This window comes from Protopterus annectens, chromosome 13.part0 (assembly GCF_019279795.1).
Source record: "Protopterus annectens isolate FY-2018-M chromosome 13.part0, PAN1.0, whole genome shotgun sequence".
Lineage (NCBI taxonomy): Eukaryota > Metazoa > Chordata > Ceratodontiformes > Protopteridae > Protopterus > Protopterus annectens.
In genome coordinates, this window is record NC_056747.1 from 284,439,563 (window position 1) to 284,462,820 (window position 23,258).

At 43.1% G+C, this 23,258-nt stretch overlaps 1 protein-coding gene across 1 annotated transcript in view; it reads right to left on the reverse strand.

The window, feature by feature from the left end:
* ELL (elongation factor for RNA polymerase II) overlaps positions 1-23,258 on the reverse strand; it is a 1,387,197-nt gene that overhangs the window by 525,111 nt on the left and 838,828 nt on the right. The window lies entirely within an intron of this gene.

Here is a 23,258-nt window from a genome sequence, read left to right on the forward strand (position 1 = left end):
AATCCCAAAGCAACGGGAAAGGGAGGATGGTAAAAATCATAAAGCATTAGGGGCCGCTAAAATGCCCTGTAAAATTGCAGTGGCAAATCCAGCCCTAGACTTAGAATAAAGAGGAAGGTGGTAATGTTTAGAAAAGGTATGCACTGAACTCCAAGTAGCTGCCTCCAAAATGTCTTTTGTAGCTACCCCCCTTAGAAAGGCCGTAGAAGTAGCAGTAGCCCTAGTGGAATGAGGCCTGATTCCAGCAGGAATCTCCTTACCATGATGGGAATAACAGAAAAATACAAAACCCAATCCATTTAGAAATAGTTTGTTTAGAAACAGGTTTACCCTGTGAACCCAAAGCAAAAGAAACAAACAATTGCTGAGACTGTCTGAACTCCTTGGTTCTGCTCAAATAATAACGCAACTGCCTGTGAATATCCAAAGTATGCAAAATTTTCTCCCCTTTATTTTGGGGGTTTGCATAAAAAGTAGGCAAATGAATAGTTTGATTTAAGGCCACACTAGAAACCACTTTAGGCATAAAGGAAGGATTAGTACGCAAAGATACCCTATCCTTACGAAAAATCAGGAAAGGCTCCACTGCCATGAGGGCCTGTAATTCAGAAACCCTTCTTGCAGAGGTAATGGCCAACAAAAAAGCAGTTTTCCATGATAAATACTTTAACTCGGCAGTAGCTGCAGGCTCAAAAGGTTGTAGAGTAAGTTTTTCCAACACAAAATTGAGATCCCAAGCAGGAGTAGGAGCTCTACGTGGGGGTCTTATATTCTTTGCCCCTCTAAGAAATTGCTTAAACCAAGGATGAGAGAATAAAGGAGGGTCACAATCATAGTGAGCAGAAATGGCTGCAGCATGGACCTTTATTGAGGAGAAAGACAAACCCTTGTCCAATAACTCAGTAAGATATTGAAGAGCAACACTTAAATCAGGTTTGGAGACATCAAAGTCCTTTCCTTGGCTCCAAATAAAATCTCCTCCATCAGCGTAAACTTTCCTGGTACTAGGCCTCCTGGCCTCCAAAATAACATTCAAAACTTGTTGTGGAAGCTGAGACCCTCCTGAGTCTAAAACAGAATATGCCAGGCTGTTAGATGCAGAGACTGAATCTTGACATTGAGGAAGTGATTGTCCTCTTGTGACAAAAGGTGCGGAATCAAAGGCAGAGGCCATGGAGGTTCTCGTACTAAACTCCTCAGTAGTGGGTACCAGTGTTGTCGAGGCCAATCCGGTGCTATCAAAATCATGGTTGGCTTGTCTTGTCTGGCCTTCAAAAGTACCTTGGGAAGAAGAGGCAGAGGTGGAAAGGCATATACATGCAGATTGTTCCAACTGAAAGATAGAGCGTCCACCTTCCAAGCTGTGTGATGAAACATTTTGTGCAAAACTTTGGCAACTGGTAATTTAGTGGAGAAGCAAACAGATCTATGTCTGGAGTTCCCCATAACACTGTCAACTGTTGAAATACATGAGGATCCAATTTCCACTCGTGAGGATCCACTATTTGTCTGCTCAATACATCTGCTAAGGAGTTCTGTGCTCCTGGTAGAAACCTTGCCTGAAGATTGAGGTGTAGATTGAGAGCAGTTTCCCACAGAATCATCGCTTGCCTGCAAAGAGGGTAAGAATGGGTTCCCCTGCTTGTTGATGTACCACATGACAGTAGTGTTGTCTGTTTGAATCAACACCTGCCCTGGGCAGTAAATCTTTGAAAGCCATCAATGCAAACTGGACTGCTAACATTTCCTTCAAGTTGATATGCAAATGTTGGAGTTTGACAGGCCACGTGTTTTGCACCCATTTTCCATTGAGGTGTGCTCCCCAAGCCTTGTCCGAGGCATCTGTCGTTAGAATCTGACTCGCCTCTGGCGGGTCACAGAGAGTCCCTTGTTTAGGTGACATTCCTGAGCCCACCACAAAAACTCCTTCTGAATGCAAGGTATTATCTGAATGACAGTGTCTAGATCTTGGCAGTGCTGTGTCCACACATTTTGAGATACCATTGAAGCTTCCTCATATGCAATTTGGCATTGGGAAGCACCAGAATACAAGATGCCATGAACCCCAAGGCTTGAAGGACTGTCCTTGCAGTCAGCCTGGACTGTAGAGACATTTGCTGGAAATAAAGAGAAAGGCTTCTTTGTTTGTCCGGGGTCAAAAAAAGCCATCCGGGAAGCTGTATTCAGTCTCACACCCAGAAAGCACATGTCCTGAGAGGGTACTAGACTGGACTTTGTTTCGTTCACAGAATACCCTAGGCATCTTAACACTGCCATCACATACTGTAGATGATGAAGAAGTTCGTCCTTTTCTTGTGCAATAATCAGACAGTCGTCCAAATAAGGATAAATCTGTATTCCTCTTAGTCTGAAAAATGCTATCACTGGAGCCAGAACCTTTGTGAACACTCTGGGCGCAGTAGATAAGCCAAAGGGCAATGCAGAGAACTGATAATGTAAATTTCCAGCCCAACGCAGGTACCTCCTGCAACTGGGCCTGATAGGAACATGAAGATAAGCCTCTTTGAGATCCAGAGTAACCATCCAGTGATCTTTTCCCAACAGAGGTAAAAGCTGTTGTAAAGTCAGCATCTTGAACTTTGGAATGTCCAGGTAAGTGTTGAGGATAGATAAATCCAAAATTGGTCTCCACGTGTTTCCTTTCTTTGGAACTAGAAACAGGCGAGAATAAAATCCTAGGCCCACTTCTGACAGAGGAACTGGCTGTATAGCTCCTATTTGAAGAAGTAAAGAAATTTGTCTGTGAGCCTCTATCCTTTGCCGAGGAGGGACGTCTGGCATGCCTTTGAAAGGAGGCATGGTATGGAAATAGAACTTGTAACCTCGGTTTATAATGTCCAATACTCATTTGTCCTGGGTGACTAAATGCCAATTTTGCTTGAAAAGAGCCAACTTTCCTCCCAAAGGAGCTGCCAGGCAAGAGGGATCTGGCAGCTGAAAATGCAGGTCATTGGGCCTGTTTACGAAAGGACTGGCCCCTGCCCTCACCAGCAGATTGAGCAGGCAAACTCCATTGTCTCGGCCTGAAGGTACTCTGAGCTCTGCCCCTACCACGCCTAGATCTACCCCTAGACTGAGAATCAGAAGAAGGGTACGTCCACCCCTTAGTAGGCCAATTTCTACTAATCTTTGGAGGTTGTACCTGCAAAAAATCTTTAACAGTCTGCATAGACTTAGCCTTGTCTTCCATTTTCTTTAAGACTGACTCCACAGGAGGACCAAACAAAACTTCAGACTGTAAAGGGGCATCCAGAATTCTAGACTTAACATGCTCAGACAAATTCTGATCCTTAAGCCAGGCGTGCCTACGAATAACTGAACCAGTGGCAGCCACCCTAGAAGAAGCCTGTAAAGCATCAAAACCACATTGCAAAGAGTGCTTACCCACCTGTTCAGAAACATGCACTAAATCCTGCAATTCTTTACACTCTATGCCCTCTGCCAAAGCATCCACTTTAGATCTTAGCTGAGAAAGGAGGAAAATCTGATACTTCAACATATGAAACTGGCAGTTCAAAGCTCTCATTGCTAAAGTAGAAGAGGTATACACCCTCTTACCCCATCTATCCAAAGCTCTAGCTTCCTTATCCAGAGGAACCGATTCTTAACAAGCTCTAACACCCTTAGGCCCCTGACTAATAGTTTCTGGGTCCGCCCTAGGACTCTTATACAGATATTTATGAGCCTCAGGCACCCTGTAATACCTGTCCGGTTTAACTGGGGCAGGAGGCACAGAATCTGGATTAAGGGAAGCTTCCGAGAAAACATCTGAAACAACATCCAAAACCGGAGGTATAGCTAAGGATCTATGCTGTGGTAAAAACAAGAACTCCCTAAGCCTCTTTCGGGAATCAGAGTAATCCTGTCCCTCCCACTTAAAATGCTCCCTCATGGAATGCAGAGTTTCTGAAAATGAAAAATCCTCTGGAGGAGAAGCAGAAGGAGTGGAATCCTCTGCATCAGAATCAGAATAAGGAGGGAAATCTTGAATGTCCTCAGCAGAAGACTCTGAATCATCTGAGGGCTGCTCCAAACTTTCCAACTCTGGCTCCATCCTGGGCCTCTTATCAGGAGGGGGCATAGAACCTCTAATTAAAGTAATCAAATCCTCTGCCATTTTAAGCATGTGCTTTTTAGGCACAGACCCTGAAGAACCAGAACTGACACCAGGGGAAGGCAAAACAGACCTGCCCTTAGAAGGAGCCTTAGAAACAGTAGCAGAAGGCCTAACCACCTTAGGCATAGAAGGGAGAATAGTAACCTGAGAGGCCCCTTCAGCCTGACCTGCCTCCTGAGAGGCCACATCTTGTAAAATCAAAGTTTCCCCCTGGGACTCAACAGAAACTTCAGCCGGATCCACCTGTTCAGCTGTAGCTTCTAAAGGTCCGGCGTCCGAAACGGACGAATCATCCTGCCTAGGCTTTAAAGATTTTTCTTTGCGCTTCTTAGTAGAAGCAGGCGTCGGAACATCCGACGGCATATTAAAATTACACCTCTTGCCAAAGACTAACCTAGCGCAATCTAACCTCCGTTTTATAGTGCGCTTATTAAACCTAGCACAAAACCGACACCCGACTACGTCGTGCTCCGGTCCCAAAAGTACAGTTTTGTACCTACCATAAATGTAGATGTTCGAGGATCCACATTGCTGCAGTCCTAACCATTGGGTAGTCCGCTGTCCAGTCGGCCCGAATACCAAAGTATATGGCTGACGTCGGTCCAGGCGCATTAGACTGACGTCAGGACGTCAGGGTACTAATGCGCATGACCGACGTCATATCCTCAGTCTTTTCTTGCCCCAGATGTCAGAAGACCCTAAAAAGACAAGGCCCAAACCAAAACACCAAAAACCCCTGCACCAAACATATATACAATATATATACAATAAGATATATAGTAACTCACACCACCACCCCTAAACAAAGCGGGAAGGAGGGAGGTAAATTGGACTGCAGCAATGTGGATCCTCGAACATCTACATTTATGGTAGGTACAAAACTGTACTATGTTCTTCATTCCACATTGCTGCAGTCCTAACCATTGGGTAGAATCCCAAAGCAGAGGTAAGGGAGGCTGGCAAATCATAAGGAAGCAGGAGCTGTCAACATGCCTTGCAAAATAGCTGTGGCAAAACCAGCCCTAGATTTAGAGTAGAGAGGAAGGTGGTAATGCTTAGAGAAAGTATGCACTGAACTCCAAGTAGCTGCCTCCAAAATATCCTTAGTTGCCACCCCCTTAGAAATGCTGTAGAAGTGGCAGTAGCCCTAGTGGAATGAGGCCTAATCCCAGCTGGAATCTCCTTGCCATGATGGGAATAACAAAATGAAATGCAAAACCCAATCCACTTAGAAATAGTTTGCTTAGACACAGGCTTGCCCTGAGAACTCAAAGCAAAAGAAACAAACAACTGCTGAGACTGCCTGAAATCCTTAGTCCTGCTTAAATAATACATAACTGCCTATGTACATCTAAAGTGTGCAAAATCTTTTCCCCTTATTTTGGGGATCTGCATAGAAAGTAGGCAAATGAATAGTTTGGTTTAAAGCCACACTAGAAACCACCTTAGGCATAAAGGAAGGATTAGTACGTAATGATACCCTATCCTTATGGAAAATCAAAAAGGGCTCTACTGCCATAAGGGCCTGCAACTCAGAAACCCTTCTTGCAGAAGTAATAGCCAACAAAAAAGCAGTCTTCCATGACAAGTATTTCAACTCAGCAGTAGCCGCAGGCTCAAAAGGTTGTAGAGTAAGTTTCTCCAACACAAAATTGAGATCCCAAGCAGGAGTAGGAGCTCTACGTGGGGTCTTATATTCTTTGCCCCTCTAAGAAATTGCTTGAACAAAGGATGCGAAAACAATGGTGGGTCACAATCATAGTGAGCTGAAATTGCTGCAGCATGAATCTTAATGGAAGAGAAAGACAAACCTTTGTCCAGTAACTCAGTAAGATATTGAAGAGCCACACCTAAATTTGGCTCAGTAATCTCCAAATTGTTTGCTGCACTCCAAAACAAAAATCTCTTCCATTTTTCTGCGTACACTTTCCTTGTACTAGGTCTTCTGGCTTCCATAATCACATTTAAAACTTGAGGAAGCTGAGACCTGCTGTCTTTCAAAACAGAATATGCCAGGCTGTTAGATGTAGAGAGTGAAGCTTGACATTGAGCAGATGACCGTCCCTCTGAGACAACAGGTGTGGAATCAAGGGTAAAGGCCATGGAGGCTTCCTTACCAGACTCCTCAATAATGGGTACCAGTGCTGCCGAGGCCAATCTGGAGCTATTAAAATCATCCTTGGCTTGTCTTGTCTGACCTTTAGAAGCACCTTTGGAAGAAGAGGCAGAGGTGGAAAGGCATACACATGAAGATTTTTCCAACTGAAAGAAAGAGCATCCACTTTCCAAGCTGTGTGATGAAATCCTTTGTGCAAAACTTTGGCAGCTGGTGGTTTAGTGGAGAAGCGAACAGATCTATGTCTGGAGTTCCCCATGACACTGTCAATGTTTGAAATACATGAAGATCCAGTTTCCACCGTGGGGATCCATGATTTGTCTGCTTAATACATCTGCTAAGGAGTTCTGTGCTCGGCAGAAACCTTGCCTGAAGAGTTAGTTGCAGACTGAGCGCAGTCTCCCATAAAATCATTGCTTGTCTGCACAATGGGTAAGAATGTGTTCCCCTTGCTTGTTGATGTACCACATGACAGTTGTGTTGTCTGTTAGAATCAACACCTGCCCTGGAAGAAGTAACTCCTTGAAAGCAATTAATGCAAACTGAACTGCTAACATCTCTTTCATGTTGATATGTAGATGCTGTAGTCTGGCAGGCCACTTGTCTTGTATCCACTTTCCATTTAGATGAGCTCCCAAGCAACATCTGAGGCATCTGTCGTTAGAATCTGACTTGCCTCTGGCCGGGTCACAGAGAGTCCCTTGTTTAGGTGACATTCCTGAGCCCACCACAAAAATTCCTTTTGAATGCAAGGTATTATTTGAATGACAGTGTCCAAATCCTGGCAGTGCTGTGTCCACAGATTTTTGAGATACCATTGTAGCTTCCTCATATGCAGTTTGGCATTGGGAAGTACCAGAATACAAGATGCCATGAACCCTAAGGCTTGAAGGACTGTCCGTGCAGTCAGCCCGGACTGAAGAGATAGATGATGGAAGTAACTGGAAAGATTCTTTTGTTTGTCCGGGGTTAAAAGGCCATCTGGGCTGCTGTATTCAGTCTCACACCCAGAAAGCACATGTCTTGAGAGGGTACTAGACTGGACTTTATTTCGTTCACAGAATACCCTAGGCATCTTAGCACTGCTATGACATATTCCAGATGCTGTAGAAGATCTTCTTTTCTTGAGCCAGAATCAGGCAGTCGTCCAAGTAAGGATAGATTTGGATTCCTTTTAGCCTGAAGTAAGCTATCACTGGGGCCAGACCCTTTGTGAATACTCTGGGCAGTAGATAAGCCAAAGGGCAATGCAGAGAACTGATAATGAGAATTTCCAGCTCGAAACGCTGATACTTCCTGCAACTTAGTCTGATTGGCACATGAAGGTAAGCTTCCTTGAGATCTAAAGTTACCATCCAGTGATCTTTGCCCAGCAGAGGTAAAAGCTGTTGTAACGTCAACATTTTGAACTTGGGAATGTCCAGATAAGTGTTGAGGATAGATAAATCCAAAATTGGTCTCCACGTGTTCCCCTTCTTTGGTACTAGGAACAGGCGAGAATAAAATCCTAGGCCCTTTTCTGACACAGGGACTGACTGAATGGACCCTATTTGGAGTAACAGAGAAATTTGCTTGTGAGCCTCTTTCCTTTGTGGAGGAGGAACGTCTGGCATGCCTTTGAAAGGGGCAATGTATGGAAATAAAACCTGTAACCGTGGTGAATGATATCCAACACCCATCTGTCTTGAGTAATTAAATCCCAATTTTCTTTGAAAAGAGACAGTCTTCCTCCCAAAGGAGCTGCCAGACGAGAATCTACTGGCAGCTGAAAAGGCAGGTCATTGGGTCTGTTTACGAAAGGACTGACCCCTGCCCTCACCAGAAGTCTGAGCAGGTGAACTCCCTGTTCTAGGCCTAAAAGAACCTTGAGCTCTGCCCCTACCACGTCTAGACCTACCCCTAGGACTGGGAATCATAAGCAGGATATGTCCATCCCTTAGTAGGCCAATTTCTACTAAACTTCGGTGGCTGCACCTGCAAAAAATCTTTAACAGTTTGCATAGACTTAGCTTTGTCCTCCATTTTCTTTAAGACTGCTTCCACAGGCGAACCAAACAACACATCAGACTGTAAAGGAGCATCCAAAATCCTTGTCTTAACATGCTCAGCTAAATTCTGATCCCTCAACCAGGCATGCCTGCGAAGAACAGAACTAGTGGCAGCCACCCTCGAGGAGGCCTGTACAGCATCAAAACCACATTGCAAAGAATGCTTACCCACTTGTTCAGACACATGAACTAAATCCAGCAACTCTTTACATTCAATACCTTCCGCCAAAGCATCCACCTTAGATTTCAATTGTGAAAGGAGATAATTTTGATATTTTAACATGTGAAACTGACAATTCAACGCCCTCATGGCTAAAGTGGAAGAAGTATACACTTTCTTTCCCCATCTATCCAAAGCCCTTGCCTCTTTATCAGTGGGCACAGGATTTTTAACAACAGAGGCCTTAACACCTTTAGGTCCCTGAGAAACAGTTTCGGGTCTGCCCTAGGACTCTTAAAAGATACTTATGAGCTTCAGGCACCCTATAGTACCTATCAGGTTTAACAGGAGCAGGAGGCAAAGAATCAGGGTTCAGGGAAGCCTCTGCAAAACATCTTCCACCACATTCAACACAGGAGGTATAGCTAAGGGCCTATGCTGGGGTAAAAACAAGAATTCCCTAAGCCTTTTCCTGGAATCAGAGTAATCTTGGCCTTCCCATTTAAAGTGCTCCCTCATGGAATGCAGAGTCTCTGAAAATGAGAAATCCTCAGGAGGAGAAGCTGTAGGAGTGGAATCATCCACATCAGAATCAGAATAAGGAGGATACTCCTGCAAGTCTTCTGCAGAAGACTCCGAAGCCTCTGAACACTGTTCCAAACTCTCAAACTCAGGTTCCACCCTAGGCCTCTTATCAGGAGGGGGCATAGAACCTCTAATCATAGTAATCAAATCTTCTGCCATTTTAAGCATATGTTTCTTAGGCACAGAACCTGAAGTGCTAGGAGAAGCCCCCACTGAAGCTAAACTTGGCCTACCTCTCAAAGAAGTTTTGGAAACAGAAGGAGAGGCTCTAACTACCTTGGGAAGAGAGGGAAGAACAGTTACCTGAGAAGCCCCTCAGCCTGGCCTACCTCCTGAGAGGGCACATCCTGTAACAGTAAAGTCTCTGCCTGAGACTCCAAAGAAACTCCTGGCAAAACCTCTGACTCCACTGAGCCTTCTAAAGAACCGGCGTCCGGGACTGCCGGTTCATCAACCCTAGGCTTTGCAGTTTTATCCTTGCGCTTCTTGGATGAAGCGGGCGCGGAGCATCCGACGGCATTTTATAATTACAACGCTTCCCAAACACTAACCTGGCACAGTCTAACCTTCTCTTAATAGTGCGTTTGTTAAATCTAGCACAAGAGCGGCATCCAACAACGTCGTGCTCAGGCCCTAAACAAGGTATACACAAAGTATGGTAATCCCTATGAGGTATCTGTTTCCCACAAGAAATACAGTTATTCACTTTTTCTGACATCCGGTTAAATACTGAGGCAAGAAAAACCAAAACGTTCTAGCGGGTACTTAGCCAACTTTGATTCGGTCTGAAACTCCGACTTCAGAAAATTTCAGAACGCCAACCTGCACTCGCAAAACTGCTTCTGCATCGGACCACGCGGCAAAAAAGACTGGGGATATGACGTCGGTCATGCGCGTTAGTACCCTGACGTCCTGACGTCAGTCTAATGCGCCTGGACCGACGTCAGCCATATACTTTGGTATTCGGGCCGACTGGACAGCGGACTACCCAATGGTTAGGACTGCAGCAATGTGGAATGAAGAACATCAAGGAATACAAAGCGAGTGGTAATCCCTATGCGGTATCTGTTTCCCACAAGAAATACAATTATTCACTTTTTCTGACATCCGGTAAGTAACTGAGGCAAGAAAAAACAAAAATATTCCCCAACGGGGTACTTAGCCCAACTTGGTATCGGTCTGAAACTCCGAAAACGAAAAATTTCAGAATGCCGAACGGCACTTGCAACGCTGCTTCTGCATCGGACCATGCGGCAAAAAAGACTGAGAATATGACGTCGGTCATGCGCCTTTATACCCTGACGCTCTGATGTCATATCTAGGCGCCCATGACCGACGTCAGCCTAATACTTTGGTATTCGGGCCGACCGAGGACAGCGGACTACCCATAAGTAAGGACTGCAGCAATGTGAGATGAAGAACATCTGAGCATCAGCAAAGATATAGTCAGATTCATAAAGACAATATGGTGCTAACATGCAGTGCTTGCTTTTAAACTGCTGGGTACTATATTCTTAAATGAAAAAGGCAAACAGAAATAATTTCCATTTTTTTAACCAAGACAGTCCCAAATGAGCTCAAATCCCCTTTTTCAGTTGAGCATCAGAGAGAAAAGCTCCAAGCAACAGACTTACAAATACAAGATGCAACAAAAATGCAGATTACAATCGTAACAATACACATACTTTACAATACATATAATCATTGCAAGGATTTCTAAGAGTAAGTTAGAAGAGACTGCTAGAGCCTATTTGTTTAGGATAAGGAAAGTGGGTTATTACGTGCAAAATAAATGTTTGTGTGCTTTTTTAGTGATGGTAGAAAAGAGTTACTGTGAAGTAAAAATGTAATAGTTGGTTCCATAAATTCGATATTGCAACAAAAAAAATACTGTTGTGCAAATTAACTTACCATAACAGTAGATGTTTGCACAGATTACCATTGGAATAGACAAAGTTATATGGGTTATAACCTGAGCAGGACGTAACTGGGAAGCATCTAAAACTTCAAGGGTGCCTTCCATGTGCCCTAACTGCTGTAGGGCTCAATGAGACTTGCACAGTCAGTGGTTAGGGCAAAAAATCTTCAGAGCTTTATTGCCTCAGAGAAGGGAGGCTATAGCCTAGCCTAGTCTTTTTGGTACATGATAAAAACAAATGTAAATAAAAGTATCCACACCTTGGCACAAGCCATACAAGGAAAAAAAGCATATAGAGGGAGGGTGCCCCTACTCAGACGATATGGTCAAACATCTACTGTTACTGTAAGGTAATTATTATGCTCATCATAAAATAACTCTTGCAATAGCAGAAGCAAAATTTGGAGATTACCAGAGCTTAGAAAGAAAGGGAGGAGGGAAAAAGGGTCTGCATTGAGGAGACCCTGGAGAATAGCCCTAACTAAACCTGCTCTGGATGCAGAAAAAGAATCTAGCTTGCAATGTTTTAACATTTGTTCAGAGGACCAAGATGCGGCTTCTGGAATACTTCCAGATTCTACCCCATTCCAAAATGCCACAAAAGCAAAGGCCCTAGTAGAATGGGAACTGGCAGCCTGGAAATGACTGGCATAACAATTATTTATTTATTTATTTAAATTTGTTGACCGGGAGTGTCCGACTGGACGTGGGTCCATTTTCAGCGGAGGCCCGGGGAGAAAAGCTCCACCGTAAAATAAACAAAGTATTTATACCAATACAATAGAAATAATAGCTCTAGACAACCATTTGGAAATTGTCTGTTTTGACATGAATTCTCTCTTTTTCATATCTTCATGAGAAATAAACAGCTGATCTGAACCCTGGAAGGTTTTAGTCCTGTCAATATAGTATTGGATTTGTCTTTGATTATCCATAATGTGCAAAATCCTCCCCCCTTAATTTCTGGATCTGGAAAATAAGAAAGGGGTATAAATAACTCAAAATAAACTATGAAATTATTTTAGGCATAAATGAAGGATATGTTCTCAAATGCTGACTCACCGTAAGAGCTTCCAACTCAGACACTTTTGTTGCATAGGTCAGAGCAATCGGTAGCACTTTTTTCCATGTTAAGAACTGGTTCAAATGGAATAAGTTTAATCTACAACAAAACTTAGACCCAAAAAAGGAACCGCCTGTCTTCTAGGTGGACAGACATGAAGGACCCCCTTTCAAAAATTGTATGCCTTGAGGAGGAAAGGGGATCTAAGGGCAGACAACAGATAATACAGAGGTGAATCCTTATAAAAACAGTAAGAAATGCCAGATAACTCTCAAATAATGAAGATCTAGGTGGCACCTGGCCTTAAAAGGGGTCCTTGGTCCGACAGACTAGAAAATCACTTTCACATACCCATATATGATTTTCTAGAAGCAAGTTTCTTAGCTTGCTTGAATACCTGCTGCACATCCTCAGAAAACAGGTGCCTAAAATGCATTAAACTCTACCACTCAAGCAGTCAACTGAAGATGAAGGTTGGGGGTGCATCAAACAACCAATCTTTATGTGACAACATCCAGTCTGAGAGAGAGCTTGTGGTAAACTACCTTTGGCAATTTTAAAATGCAAGAAAGTACAGTCGTGTCCCACTTACCATAATTGTAGATGTTCAAGTAGATCAATCCTGCAGCACAAATTCTTGGTATTGAAGTCCGTGACCGGCCCAATTTCTAGAGTCTTAGTATCATCCCAGGACGAATTACATTTTATACCCTGATGTCCAGACATCTGGGTATAAAGAAAGTCATCCATCTGCACCATCTTCAGGTCTTTCTAAGCTGGGAAAAGCAGCTTAAGGACAGTGCAACCTCCCCAAATAAATGGTCTTGGCTGTAAATCCAAAAGGGAAGAAACAAAGGGAGGAGGTTGAGATGACCCAGCCAGACAATAAGAAAAAGGAGACAAGGTCTCTACTTAGATGAGGGGTAGGAGCGAGGGAATATGTACCGCAACACTGATTTACCTGAACATCTACAGTTATACATGGAGCAGAACTACACTATGCTCTTCATAGCTGATGTTGCAGTACTCAAGCTGCTCTGGGGGTGGATGAGTGGTGTTTTTAAGAAATTATATTTTGTTGGATGGCATAGGCGAACTCTGCCTTGGCCCTGTATGCCTAACTTAAGATGCAATGGTTTGTGAAGGCTGGAACAGAGCTCCAGATGACTGTCTCTAGGACTGTTTGAGTGGCCACTCCTTTGAAGAAAAGCAGTGGTAGCTGTCCCATGCCTGGTGGAATGGACTCTAATGCTGCCAGGCAGAGGCTTTCCATGGTGTGTGTAACAGATCCTAATGCAGTTTGCAATCCATTAGAGATTGCTTGCTTTAAGATAAGCATGCCCTGTTTTCCTTCTGTGAAGGATACCAGCAACTGGCTGGCCCTGTCCACAGTCTGTTCTGTCCAGGTAGTACCTGATCTATCAGTGAACATCCAGTGCATGTGGGACTCTTTACATCTTGTTCTGTGGATTTAGGAAGAAAACTGGTAGATGGATAGCCTGGTTATGGCGAGTTCAGAAATTACCTTAGGCATAAATGTTACCCTGTCTTTGTGGAAGACAGTGAAGGGTTCCATACTAAAGACAGCCTGCAGGTCACAGACTCTCTTCTAGCTGAAGTGATAGCTATAAGAAAAGTGGCCTTCCAGGTAAGCTTCTTGAGGGGCACAGAGACAGCTGGTTAGAAGGGCAGTAGGGTTAGCTTTTCCAAACAATTTAAGTCCCATGCAGAGATAGGGTCCCTCCTGGAAGCTCTTCAGTGCATCACCCCTCTCAGAAAACATTTCATGCATGTGTGAAAGAAATGTGATGGAGGAGTCTGCAAGCAAGCTGAAATTGCTGAAGCATGAACCTTTACGGTGGAGTAAGAAATATCATGTCCAAATAGGCGAGACAGGTAAAAGCAGTACTGAATGAATGTCTGCTTTAGTGTGTTGGTTGTGACACCATATGGAAAATCTCTTCCATTTTGCTACATAGGATTTCCTAGTGTTTGGCTTTTTTGCCTCCTTAAGAATAGAGAATACCTCCATAAGGCAATGAGGTGGGTGTCATGGCCCAATCCTCCAAGCAGTTAGATAGAGCTTTCAGGTTGGGGTGGAAAAATAATTCCCTGATATGGCTGATGAGGTCTTTGTCCTTCGGGAGCATGCAAATTTCTCCTCACTGAGGGAGAGTAATAGAGAGAACCAACACTGTGTGGGTTCACAAGGGGACTAACAGAATCATGCTGGATCTGTCAGTCCTGATCTTGGTGAGTACTCTCGGAATCAATGGTAATGGGCAAAAGGCATACAGGAATTTGTCTCCATGTAAAGGAGAAAGCATCCATCTCCCAGGCTCCCTGCTGATGAGTTCTGTAGCAGAATTTCAGAAGTCGTTTTTTCTGGGGAGAGGCAAAGAGGTCTATAGATGGGATTCCCCACAAACTTGTGTGATCTAGGAATACTTCACTTTTCAACATCCAAGTCCCTGCTCAGAGAATTTGCCAGTATACTGCTGTGGCCTGGTATGTACGATGCAATGAGTGATCCCCAAATACTAGGCTGGTAAGGCTGCATAAGGGGTAAGAAAAGGTCCCCCTTTGTTTATGTACTACATGACTGTGGTATTGTCCATCCAAATTTGCAGGGTTCTTCTCAAGTGCTGTTGGAAAGCTTTCATGGGCACAAAACTGTTAACATTTCCTTCAGATTGATATGCAACAGTTAAGACTTAATGCCACCCAGTTTCCTGGGATCAATGAGACCATTAATATAATGTGTTTACTAAAGCTGGAAAACATTTTAGGTTAACAACAATAACAACATATTCACGTTATTTTTTAACAAAATGTCGTTCAATGTTATGGAAAATTCCTTCGTATTTTAACAATTGGTTTTAGGCTTGTGCTTTTTTACAGAACTGTTGATTATAAAAGATGTACAAGATTTTTTATTAATAATAACAAAATACATGTATATATTATTTTTATAACACATGCATTTTGTAGTATACATGAATTAAAGCCATTTATGCCGTACTTTTCTTTTTTCTTTTCTCTACAACATGGTTAAGTAATTATTTATAATATTTAGTATTTGAACACGTTTTAAGATGTGGTTGACTAAGCATTTATTTATTACATAATTATATAACTGGATGGGTGGGGTGGTTTTAATGGATATTTAAAAGAGATGTGTGTATATGGAAAATGTTCGGAAGAAGTCTCGATTGTGGGAAGAAAGCACTCAACTTGTTAAAGTCTTGGATATTTTCTGTGGCTGTGGAATTGGATTTTTGTATTCTTGATATGCAACAGTCTCTGTTTTGGGAACCAAATGCCTCTATAATTAATGGACCTAGGTGGGCTACCCAAGCCATGTCCAAGCAGCTTGTAGTGATGGACTTGGCTGCCTGAGGCAGAGTGAAGGCTACTCCTGAGTTGCTTTATATGGTGGATTTCCACCATAGAAGCTCCTTCTTGAGGTAAGGGAAGAAGGGTTTCTAGGGGTAGACTGTTATTCCCAGATGCTTTTGAGAATCCACTGGATCTTCCTCGTGTAGCTTTGCTAAAGGGACCATAAGGATAAATGACACCATGTACCCTAGGATCCTTAAGAACTCTCTGGCAGACATAGGTTTTGTAATAAAGCGGCTCAAGTACTCTGCGAGGAAGACTACATTTGTCCTGAAGAAGGAATGCATTCTGTTGGATGGAGTCTATCATGGCTCTCAGAAACAAGATTTGTTTGGGGAGTCATCTGAGACCCAAGATCCACCTTTTGGAAGCAGTCTACAGACATCTGGAGGGCATCTAGGGTCTCTGAAGTGGACCTTACTTGGATGAGACAGTCATCTAGGTAGTGATGGATGTGCAACCACAGCGTTCTACAATGTGTTATCAGGGGAGTCAAGCATTTTAACACGCTTGGGGTGGTAGAGAGCTCAAATGGTAAAGCACAAAACTGGAAGTGAGAACCTAAGACTACAGACTAAGTATTTTCTGTGGCTGACAGCTATAGATATATGAATGCAGGCATCCTTTAGTCAACTATAACCACCAAAGTGTCCTGAAAAATCATGGGCAAAAGCTTTTGCAAAGTAAGCATCTTGAATTTTGGAAAGTGAAGGAATTTGCTGAACTTTGAGAGATCTAGAATAGGTCTCCAGGTTCCTCCCCTTCATGGGACCAGGAAGACTCTTGAATAAAAACTATTCATCTCTTGACCTGGTGGAATTGACATACTGATCCTTACTTCACAAATTGTTGATAATCAGTGGCAAGAGGTTTTCTTCCTCCTTTGGAGGTCTTGGCATGCCTAAAAGGAGGGAATTTTCCTGAAATGGATGAAATATCCCTTTTCTATAATGCTGAGAGACACTGATCCCTTCAAATGCTTTTCTACTGGCTTAAGAAGAGAGAAAGACGAGTCGGGGGGCAGATAGTTGCATCTGTTCTCTGTGTTGGGTGGCAGCACCCAATCTCTGAGGCTGTTCTGCTTGCCTCAGTCTTTTTCCACGGGGTGGCATCTCCTTGTCTTGTCTAGGTGGGAAGGGCCAAGGCTTTGAATGGTAGCTTTTACTGTAACTAAGGGTTAGGGAGTAGTAGAATTCTTTAGCAGTTTTAATGTGGTTGCCTTTTGGTCTAGTTAATCAAAGACTTGTTCAGCTGGGGGTCTGAACAAGAACTCTGCCTAGTGAGGCATTCAATAACTCTGCTTTAACCTGGTTTGACAATGGTTGCATCCTTAGCCAAGTATGTGCATATAATTGATCCTGTGGCAGCTGCCCTGCAAGAAAAATCTAAGGTGTCATAACCACATTTCAAGGAGTGCCTGGCAACCTCAAAGACTTCTCTAGCAATGTCCTACATCTCCTTGTATAAGGTTCTGTCTGACATGGAATCAAGTTTTACTAACATTTTGTCTTGAAATGATTCCAAATATTTTATCATATGAAATCGACAATTTAAAGTTCTCATGGCTAAGGTAGCAGAGGTACAAGTTTCCTTGCCAAACCTGTCCAGTACTCTGCTCTCCCTGTCATTAAGGTGTACCAGGATGGCCCTTTGGTAGCTTCTGTGGAGACTATGGAGGGATCATTTTTAGAATTTTTGTAGAGATGTTTGTGGAAGTGAAATACCCTGTAAAGCCCATCTGGTTTCCTAGCAGCAGGTGGTAAGGAATCTGGGTGAAAGGCTATGTCCTCAAAGACATCATCTATCACTGTGTGTACAGGGGGAATAGACAGAGTTCTAGAGCAGAAGAAACATCTTTGTTAAATTATCACTTACGACAGAGAATCGTATATTTATACAAATGAAAACAAATCATACTGACATTTTCATTTGCAAACATTATATATACATCACTTATAATCAATCCATCCAATCACTGTTAGTCAAACATTCAACAGCTCATTCAATTCCTGCCTTCCCTTAAACCTCATTCCTCCCCAAAACATTCTGCATATATTGCTCCCACAATTCCCATTTTTTTCTTTGCAATTTGCTCCTACCTTTTGCTAAAGATACCACTTACAGTTGTTTTATCTCAGTTACTATATTCAGTACTTCTGGTGCATGGTTTAGACTACAATTTCCATTTTCTAGTAACAGCTTTTTTGGAAGCCACCAGAATTAAACTCAGCAAGGCCTTACTATGTCTAGGCAATTCCGATTAAAATCACTGTCTTAGTAACACCAATTTGCTCACCAAGTATTTCTGTTAAAGTAGCCTGCAGGGAATTTTTAATGTCTGCCAACGCATTACACTCTCCAAAAATATGGTCACCATTATCTCTTTCTTCCCATCAAACCTCCAACATTTGTAATCTACCAGAGAAAAGATTGGAGTCTGCTTGGGGTACACAAATACCCATGCTGACATTTCCAAGCAAAGATCAAAAATCTTCTGCACTTTGTTGCATATTTGGGAGTCATACATTTATCCTTCCACGGTTTCCTTGTGAATTGCTTACCCAATCTCTCTTCCCAATCCTTTTTAACTTGATAGGATTCCTGTAACTATCATGCAATATTTTACATGCCCTATTAATTACCCCTTTTTAAGAGCAGCTTCTATTCTAGAGTCTACTAAAAACTCTACATGTGCTGGTCTTTTGCTTAGGATCCCCTTACTTCTCTCGGCCTTACATATCTCTTACATATCTAAGAGTGACAGAGTGTAGGCAATCTCTTGCCTGCAGTCCAAATGTATTCTTGGCCTCGTCCCATTCTATTACCCCCCCCCCCCCAACACACAATTACTTGCTCCCAATACCTTGGTTCCTTTTCCAGTCTTCTTCACTAAATTCCAGTCTCCTCTTCCTTACTCTCTGTACCCCTACTTGCAGTCATCCCTATTGGCAAAATCTTTCTCCATCCCTTTGCTGGTTTAGTTTGTGGAAGACTTTTATGCTACTTTTGGATACAATACTCTGTATGGTTATTGTTATTATCCTTAAGGAGCTGCATACCAAATCCCAGTCTTTCTCTAATTCTTCATTCTAAATATAACACAAACAACAAAGAAGGCAGAGGACACCCCTGCCTGGTTCCTATGCTGAAGCAGAACTTATCTGAGAGGACCCTCCCAACACATACACTTTAATGTTCACCTCCAATCTTTCATATATCATCCTAATCATCCTTATAATTTTATCAGGGAATGAAAATGGTTCTACTGCCCTACTTGAAATCCCAGTTTACTGTGTCAAATGCTTTCGCTGCATCAACACCCACCAACAATCATAATACATTTCTTACATTCAGCTTCCCTCTGGATCATCGTTGTTCAATTAATGTTGTGAAATGTTTCCATCCCTTCCACAAAACCAAACTAATCTATCAATTTTGGCATCAACTTTGCCATTCTTTTAGCCACTATAAACAAACATTTTATAATCACCTAGAATCAAAATGGGCCCATATGAAACTGTATCGGGTGGGTCTTTACCATCTTTAGGTATTACAGCCATCACCACATTCTTCCAGGATGCTGGTATGTCTTCTAACACTTTCAGATTTTTATCACTTTCTTCACTCCCTAGCTTCCAAATTTCCACAGGAATGCCATCTATTCATGGGGACTTTCCTGCAGTCTGGCTTAAACATCATTTTTTATCTGATCTCCTCGGTTCTTGTTAGCAACCAAGCCTCATCTACCTCTAACCATAAACATTTCCATTTGTACTTTTTCTTGATTTGATTTCCACACTTCTCTGCTTTACACAGATTTTCATAACATTTCCAAAATATTTATAATACCTATACCGGATCTCTTGTTATTTTCCTTATTATAGCCTCCCTAAACTTGGCGACAACTCTTTCTGCTTTCTGTTGCCTGACATGTGCTAAACGTTTTTTTTTTTTTTTTTTGCTCTGGAATCAGCAAAAAACAGTTCCTTAACAGCAGTCTTTCTAAACTCATGATCATCATCAAGGTAGGCCCTTCTTCCCTCTAGCACTCTGCAGATGTGCCGCCTCTTGTTCTGTGAGATTCCCCCTATGCTGCACTACTTTAACCTCTGCCAGCTCCTCTAAACAATTGTTACTTCTTAACCATGTCTCTTTTTTCTTTCATTTCCACCCTATTTTTTTACCATTAACATCTTCCCCCCCTCTTCTATCACAATTGGAGCTATTCTCGCAAATATAGTACTCCTCTTTTCCTCTGCCCCACATACTCCACTGAATAACCATCCTGAGATCCTTTATCAAATTCACATGCTCAGTTATTTCCAAAAGTGACTCCTGTCGCATAGCTATTTGCACTCTGCATTTTTAATAGTTTACTTTTTCTGTTTTGTATCTGCGAGACCATTCACATTTAAAGACAATATGGAAAAGTGTTGTCACTATGATAAGTTATTCCCACCTGTCACGTATTACAGCTTTTTTCCCCCCAAGTGTCTAATTTTGGCTTTTGTGTTACATGCACATTCTAATGTTTGGCAGGTTGATCTTTTACACAATTGTTACTCGTCATGCCCATCTGAACCTGTCACATCTTACAAGATTTTTCTGTTTCAATGAAAACCCTCAAAAAAAGATTTGCAGAACCTATTAACTTAATCCTAATACACAAAACTATCTGCAGACCCTATTAACTTAATACTAACACAAAAAACTATGTACATCTTCAAATAATGAAGTTTAACCTTCCTAACAGGAGCAGTTGTCCCAGACTGACAGCCACCATCATAGGCTTGAAGTAACCTATAAAAAGAAGTTGTGTCTTACCATAACGTTCCATCTGTGTTGTTCATCTTCTTTCTTCATCACTGATGGTTTTGGTTCCAAGCCCTCGGAACAGTCTGCTTTATACCAAGCTCGCGCCAGCCAAAAAACTCCCGAGCTAAGTCTCTACCCAGAATGCCTTTTTCCCTGTTACCTCAGATCGAGTTTGTACAGAAAGAGAAGTAAAGCAGAGGCCACTTCTGCGCAAATACCCTAGAGGCACCACTTAGACCCAAAGCATCCCCAAGAGCCTTTGGAGGGGGAAGGAGGGTGGGAAGTGATGAATGAAAGAAGATGAACACAGAACGTTATGGTAAGACATAACTTCTTTATCTGATGCTGTTAATCTTCTTTCCATTCATCACTGATAGGACAGAATCCCAAGCTACCTTGAGGTCCATGGGCGGCCCTTATGGAAGAATACTCCTGAGTACCAGTGAGCCAAAGGCAGCTCTCCCTCTGGAGACCACGTCCAATTTGTAATGATTGCTAAAAGTATGAGACTTAGCCCTAGTAGCTGCTGCACAGATGTCATCCATGGAAGCCCTGGAATGGAAAAACACAGATGTTGCCATAGATCTAGTGGAGTGAGCTTTAACTTTAAGCACAGGTTCATTACTGGAGTAGATGAAACGTATGCAGTCCCTAAGCCATTTTGATAATGTAACCTTTGAAACAACCTCTCCCATTTTGGGTCCAGAAAAAGAGATGAAAAGCTGCTCAGATTTACAGATAGGTTTGGTCCTGTCTAAGTAAAATCTCGGTTGTCTATGCATGTCAAAAGAGTGAAGGCAATACTCTCCTCTACTGGCAAAATTTGGAAAAAAATACTGGTAAATCAATGGTCTGGTTTATGGAGAATTCATAAACAACTTTGGGAAGGAAGGATGGATTCATCCGAAGTGATTCTGTCTCTATGAAATACTTGATAAGGCCTCTTTATACACTATGCCTGCAACTCCGAGACTCTTCTGGCAGATGTGATGGCTACCAAGAACAAGGATTTCCAAGACAAAAACTTTAGGTCACACTTCGCCGCATGTTCAAAAGGTTTTTGAGTCAAACACTGAGGGACTAGCGTGAGGTTCCATGGGCTGTTTGACAGGAGGCCTGACATGAGAGGCCCCTTTGAGGAAGGCTTTGCATAGGCGTAAAGAGAAGAGGAGTGCCATCTATACCATTGTAAAAATTGGAAAGTGCCGCTAGATGTACTCGTACGGTAGAGGCAGAGGCTCCATTATTAAAAAACTTAGCCAAGTATTGAAGCACTGCAGTTACTGGAGCCGAACACGGGTCTAGCATGTTATCCTTGGACTAGATGGAGAACCTTTTCCATTTATCCTGATATAGTCTTCTGGTGGATGGTTTACGAGAGGCCAGAATGATGTTTCGAACAGGTGAGGAGAGATTAGCTTGCCTGGCGACTAGTGGAAGTGGAGAAACCAAGCTGTCAGCTTGAGACTGGACAGATTTGGGTGACTCAACCATTGGGGGTGAGTAATCAGATCTGGTGAAGGGTCCAGAATCCACGGCGAGTATACTAAGTGAGGCCAAAGGAAGGGGAACCAAATTTGTTGAGGTCAGAATGGGGCTACAAGGATCACCTTGCATCTCAACCAAAGAGCTTTCTTTATAAACCGAGGAATCAGGGGGATGGGAGGATAAGCATAAAAACATCCTGTGGGCCAATCGTGGATTAGTGCGCCCCTCGGTGACTCCACCTCCAGGGGAAGTAGGGCGAAATAGCTGCTGCACTTGTTCGATGGGGAGGCGAAAAGATCACAGGAAGACTGACCCCAGTGGCTAAAGATTTCTGTCGCCACCTCGGGGTTGAGTGACCACTCGTGAGGCATGAGGATGCATCTGCTCAGTTTGTCAGCAATCATGTTGGCACTCCCCGCTAAAGATTTCTGTCGCCACCTCGGGGTTGAGTGACCACTCGTGAGGCATGAGGATGCATCTGCTCAGTTTGTCAGCAATCATGGTGGCACTCCCCGTGATTTGTGTTGCTATCAGAAAGCGGTTGGAAGCTATCGCCCACTGCCAAATTCTCCATGGCTTCTCGACATAGGGAGGAGGACTTGGTTCCACCATGCTTGTTGATATACCAGACCACTGACATATTGTCTAACTGAATTGCAATTGTCCCAGAAGGAAGAGCTAAATGAGAGGCCTCCAATGCTAACAGCACAGCTCAGTTCCAGAACACCGATATGCAGGTGGGCCTCTAAGGTGGACCATGAGCCTTGGACAGTCTTTCCCTGGAAATGGCCCCCCCACCCGATCAGGGAAGCATCCGTGGTCACAATGGCTGAGGGGATTGAAATGGGCAACTCCAGAGTACAGAGTCTGGTCTCATCCACCAAAGCAGGTCTTGTTTGCAGGAGTTGGTTATACAAATCTGGTAACTGAGGGGATGATAGTTTGGGAACCACTGACAAAGAAGGAGTCATTGCAGAGTCCGCATATGCAGCTTTGCTAGAGGCACTACTGGGATTGAAGCCGCCATAGATCCTAAGGCCAGAAGAACTTCCCTTGCTGAGATTTTTGTTTGAGAGCGCATCACTCGGAGCTGAAGCCTCAATCGGTAGAGTCTGTGAATTGGGAGTGATATCAGGCAGGACTGAGTATTTAACACTGATCCAATGAATACTATTTGTTGTGTGCGAGTAAGGTTTGATTTCTCCCAATGTATCGTTATTCCCAACAATTTTGCCAGAGAGAGAGAGAATGCAGTGCTGTTACCAGAAGATGCTCGGTGGGGGGTGGTGAGGAGCCTGTCGTACAGATATGGAAACACCCGGAATACTTTTAAGTCTCAAGTATGCTGTGACCACTGCCATGCATTTCATGAACAGTCTGGGGGCTGTAGAGAGAACTAACGGCAGGGCATGAAATTGGTAATGACTGGCTCCTAGCCGGAAGCGAAGCGGACTTTCTGGAGCATTTGTCCATCTTGATGTGGTAATACACATCCCGGAGATCTACTGAGCACATCCAATCACCTTCT